Genomic DNA, 6000 nt, shown 5'->3' on the forward strand with positions numbered 1-6000 from the left:
ACCACAATTGATATGCTCTCTTCCCAGATGACCCTAGTTTGTGTCAAATTAAAAACAAACAAACAAACCAATAATCACACCTAGTAAAACTGAATGCTAGTCACCTGTGCATTAAGTATAAGTAATTGGGTGGGGTGAGCCCTTTTCCTTACTGAAAAATCAGGAAGTGGGAATCTTCCACTTGTCTAGTAAACAAATATTAGCTCCCACAGCGTCTCAGACCCTGCGTGGGAATAGGAGTTCAGGCTGAGCACAGAGTGAAGCCTTCAGACACCAGCAGAAAAATCTAATAAGAAAACATGCTAAGTACAGCAGAGAAGCTCAAGGCTATGAGGAGATCGAGGTTCTCCCAGATTCCCACACGCTGCAATTTTATGATGGTCTCTTCACTGACTTCCACCCAGGTCAAGGAGAGATTGTGTGGCCTCCGGCCTGACCTAGGTTCTGCCAAGGCACAGTTTCTAACACCTTGCTCAGCTCCTTCCCCAAAACCTTCCTGGAAACCGAGACTCTGTTGAACTTAAATGAGCACCCGGCTTTCTTGGACATCTTTGACACTAACTTCCTCCTTGGCTCTGGCAAAGCTTGCACACTGACTCTTAAACTGTCTGTTGCCATTGTCTCTCTAAAGGTGTGTGGTAGGATTTCCCCTGTCCAATTACATTAAAATATTAGTGCAGCAGGAGGCCTGTGATTGGCCAGGGGAAAGGGAGGTGGAGCGAACTGTTGCAGGAACAGAGAGCAGCTCAGGGGAGGGGAGAGCCAAGATGGAGGCGGATGGACAGGAAGGAGAACCTGAACCCTGTCTCGAAAAACAAAACAAAACAAAACAAAACAAATTAATAATAATAATAATAATAATAATAAAATAAAAACAACGAAACTTTAACTCAGGCTACTAATCTTCAATTTCTAGTGGATTCGTGCTCAAGACCTTGGTTCACCACCTGTTGCAGGAAATATTAAAAACAACTGGCAGGCTTCCTGCGCTATTGCCTGCCACTCTCTGTCCTGGCTCAGTCTTGCCAGAGCTTCAGTCTACCCCACAGTTAGCCACAACTCTATGCCCCAGCACGGTACTGCTGGCTGTCTCTAGCTAGCCCCCACAGCGACTGATTGCTGTGTTCCCAGCTCTGGTCTGCTTGTCTCTGGAGCCACTAGTTCCCTCTCTGCCATAAACCCCTGAAGTCAGCAGTCCCACATTTCAGTAACCCATTAAAACAGAACTCTATACCTGTCAACCTGTCAGTCTGTCCACAAGGTCCCCCAGCTTATTGCTTGGCCTGCTCTTTTTCAGAGAGGCTTCTGGTTCTGCAAAATGAACTTCAACTGATAAGCATTTAAAAGGAAATCTTATCTCAAAGTACCATTTGGGCTAGTTGTTTCAGACTTGACCACAATTCTGCTGAACACAAATGTGGTGGTTTGAATGAGAATGGCTGCAATAGGCTCATGTATTTTAATACTCAGTGCCCAGGTGGTGGAAACTGGGAAGGATTAGGAGGTGTGGCCTTGCTATATGAGGTCTGTTCCCAGGAGGTGTTCTTTGAGGTTTCCCATTCCCAGCTTCTCTCTCAATGCCTCTCTACTTGTGGCTAAGGATTTATGCTCACAGCTGTTGCTCCATCACTATGCCTGCCTGTCTGCCACCATGTTGCCTGCCATGCTAGTCATGGGCTTACCCTCTGTAGCGAAGCCCAATAAACCCTTTGTTCTATGCGTTGCTTTGGTTGTGGTCTTATCGCAACAATAGAGCAGTAACTGAGACAGTAAGTGTTAGGGTGTTCAGGACTCTGAAGCAACAGGAGACAGCAAACCCCACAGTTCCTCCACTCTGGTGGGAAACAGAGCCCCTCCAGCTGGCTCCATCCCAAGCCTCTGAGGTAGTCAGTGCCTGAGTAGATCATTGTCGCTCTGTAAGACTTGTACAAAACTTGGCCAAGTTTCTCCAAATCAATCAAGGCAAACAAGAACAAAAGAGCTTTGTCTAGCACAGATTTTGTTGTGAAATACAACTTTCATGCTTTCTAAAAGGAGTTTCTGGGGGAAAATTGTTTCTCATTTGGTTTGTTAAGAACAAAATTATACTCAAGACTTGGACATTTCAGTCTCTTGTGAGTCACTTCCTAGGAGTATCTCAGCGTTCTCCTAGTAATATTAAAATACATAAAATACAATGTTGGCAGCCAGGCTTGAGGATTTCTCAAGTCAAAGTAAAAGTTATAAGCAGAGGAATTAAGGTGAGGAGGAAGAAAGTGTTCCCCTTCAAGCAGCCATAAACACTGGGCTCTACAAACAGAAATAATATTTACAAAGCGAGAGAATCATGTGGCCCAGGAACAAAAACAGTCAAGGACTTAGCCTAAAAGCAAAGTATAATTAGAGAGGCATCCATCCTTGTCTGGCTTTTCTTAAGGGATGATGCTAATACCCAAACACAGGGCCCAGGAGCTCAGCTTATGCTTCCTGGAACCTTCACATAATGGGCTATGTTTCATTATGTGTAAGCTTTGGTATCTTCCAGTTACCAGAAGGAGCATCAGATGCATGACCTTGCAGCCTAGCCTGGGCAGAGAGATAGCACTTCTTTATAAATTGTGGCTAGGTGCTCACTGGCAGCCCTGCAATATTTGGCATCCTGAATCCTACAAGGACAGACTTCTCATGTGCTTAGCTCTTCACATAGCTACTGGAGCTGGAGGATAGGGGAGTTCCAGCCACCTCAGATGCAAGTGGAGAGTGCTGATGGTTCTCTTTGGGGAGCTTTACCTAAGTGAGGGAATGGATTGTGGATGAGCTTAAGCATCAGGTATCATCCAAGATGAGCTACTGAATCTGTGGTACCAAGGGATTGCTGAGTAACAGAGGAACCAGTGGAGAACATACGTCTCTGTTCTAGTAAGGACCTATTGCAACACTTACACATAATCCCAACATCAGGAAAGGGATGTGGGGAATGCCTCTGTGTCCCGCTGATCACGCCTTGAGATAGCACCTGGCTTCTGATGACAAAGAGAATCAGAAAATTGGAAACATTATCACTGAGACCATTCGTTGATGAAGCTAGTAATGTCACAGGAGAGAGCTCTGGGCACCAGGGGCCTTCCTGCGGCTCATCTTTTGCAGCTGTAAACCCTAAGCAAAAAGGATGGCAGCATCTCCTGTATTTACCATCTACAGTTTCCAATGTCTCTTAAAAATGATTCCCAGGGCTGTCATATCTGAATTTTCCCCTCTTCCAAAAAAGAAAGACGAGAGCTGACGGGGATTACAGTTTTCCTCATGCTGCCTGGGTTTGGAGCAGCTCATGTATTGTCTGTGGTCCACGATAGTAGGTCTTGCTGGGCACTTGATCAGCAGGGCAGGTGTGCAGTAGATGATGTGGGGACATTTATGTAATTTGATGTGTTTAATGAGTGTACTTCTGGACACTTCAATTACATTTCAAATTTGGTAATGGGTTTTGTTTATTAATTAGCACTAAGCAGAGACCTAACTCCTGAAGATTCCTTTTAAAAGCAGGTCTGTTTGCTCTCTTTTTGCTTTCTTGCTTGCTGTGCAGACTATACACAACGTTATGTGAATAGTCATTGTGGCTCAGTCTACATGTTCTTCAACAGCTTTTACAAAGACCCAGAGGCAAGCACCACTCCCTAAAACAGTAACCGTAGTACTCAGACCTCGCTGCAAAATGCTTGCTCTCTAAAATGCTGTATAAGCAGCACCCAGGAAGGGGAGGGCCCCCAGAAGCCATTCAACAACCCCTGCCACTTTTTAGCAGAGGCACAGAAAAGTTTGTAATTTCTGTCTTAAATACATAAATTTTATTTTGGCAAACAGGTCAATTTTTTTTAGGAATTTATCTAGCAGGAAACCAGGAAGTTTAAAGAGTTTGTGTGAGTGACATCTGTTCATGTGTTAATCTCAGTGAACATGGGTGGCCTTTCAGGGGAGATGGATGAACACATCTGTTTGTATAGGCTATCGTAGCCAGAACTAGGGACGAAGAACTCCTCATATGGACCACTCGCAAGCTCAGGACCATCCCCACTGGCCCAAGTGGCCAAAAGTTAGAGAGGTTAGAAATTCAGACTGAATTCCTGTTAGTCCCATTTTTTTTTTTTTTTTAATGTGGCTTCGGCCACTTTGGTAAGACAGAGTCTATCTGTGTGTGACCCTGGTTGGCCTTGAACTCCTTATGGAGCTCCAGCTGGCCTCAAATTCATGGTGACCTTCCTGCCTCTGCTTCCCAAATGTCGGAATGACAAGCATGGGCAGTCACATCCATTCAGCTGTGTTCCCCCTGTACCTCCAAAATAGCTGGAATGAATAAGGTTGACTGAACGGTCAATGAACTGCAGATGTACCCTATATGTCAATACAGTATCAGATGTCCACTGACATATGGTTGACATTCAAAATGGAGGAACAGGGGCAGCGCAGACAACTGGGGTTTAATTAAAGCCAAACATGAGCAAAGTGTCTGAGTGACTAATGAGCCTGTAACACTGTAAGGATGTCTGTCTGCCCCCATGGTGCAAGACAGGAGGCAAAATGCACAGGAAGCACAAGTGTGAGAGCCTAGAAAACCAAAAAACACACTGTTCATTGAGCAAAACCCCCTGCAACTTTCTATGCACAAAACACTCTTCTAAACACTCAGCAGGCTTCCTCCTCAGCTGACATGGTGGTCTCACAGGGAGCCATCAGGATGCAGCTCCTGGTGCAGCAGAAGTTATGCTGTGTTGACCTCCAACCATAAAATTATTTTTTTGTTGCTACTTCATAACTGTAGTTTTACTACTTTTATGAGTCTGAAATATCTGTGCTTTGTGATGGTCTTAGGCAACTCCTGTGAAAGGGTTATTTGACCCGCTCCCTTCCCCCCAAAGAGGTCATCACCCAGAGGTTGAGAACGGGTCTAAACTGTTTACAAGTGGAGAATTCCAGCTAAGGACAGGCAAACAAGTGGGTTGATGTGTGTGTGTGCACATGCGTGCACACATGCATGTGTCTATTTCTCCCTGCTGTTGACTGTGGATGTGAAGCAAGCAGCTGTATCAAGCCGTGACAGCCTTGCAGACTGTACCATGGAACTGTGAGCTAAATAAACCCCTTGTTCCCTCCGTTGCTTTCGGAAGAGGTATTTTGCCACAATAATTGCAACAAACTGGGACATAAATTGGTATCAAGGCAGTGGGACCACTGCTGTGATAAACCTGACCTGCCTTTTAGGCTTTTGAGCTATTTCGTGGAAGAATTTGGGATGCTGGATCGGAAAAGCCACTGAGCACTGGAAGCTGTTCTTGTGGGAGCTGAAAGATGGCAGTGCAGTCGGGGACAGAGCTTTCTCCTTGCTGCCTCCACTGGCCACTTCCACAGTGACCTGCTGTTCTCTCAGGAACTGTGTCTGCTAGGCTAGTTAGGCTGAGATTGCATCCCAGCTCTCCCTTGTCCACGGGCAATGACTAGAATCCTACACCCGTTTCATAAACCTTGACTCTGCTGCTCTGATCCTGTCCTATACAGCTTGGTGGAGAGCCTGGAATTTTGTTGTCTGATACCATTTCTGGAGAGATCCGAACAACTCTACTCACGCAAAGCAGAGAAAAGATACCAGAGTCATGACACTGCCAACGGGCATCTTCATCAACCAATGCATTTATGCAGGCAGATGCTCATACGCATAAAATAAAAATAAATTATAAATTAAAAATATGAAACCTTATCCTCTATCTGCTCATATGCTTACTGGCCATCTAAATTTCATTAGTAAAATGTCTTTTTGAAAATATTTTAGGGCCTCGGGACATGGCTCTGTGATTAAAGGCACTGGCTGCTCTTCCAAAGGACCTGGGTTCAATTCCCAGCACCTATATGGCAGCTCACAACTTTCACAACTTTCTATAACTTCAGTCCAGTGATATCTAACACATTCTCCTGGCCTCAGTGGTTGCTACATGAACATGACATGCAGACAGAGTTCTCTCTCTCTCTCTC

The sequence above is a fragment of the Mus musculus genome, chromosome 17, assembly GCF_000001635.26.
Source record: "Mus musculus strain C57BL/6J chromosome 17, GRCm38.p6 C57BL/6J".
In the NCBI taxonomy this organism is placed as follows: domain Eukaryota; kingdom Metazoa; phylum Chordata; class Mammalia; order Rodentia; family Muridae; genus Mus; species Mus musculus.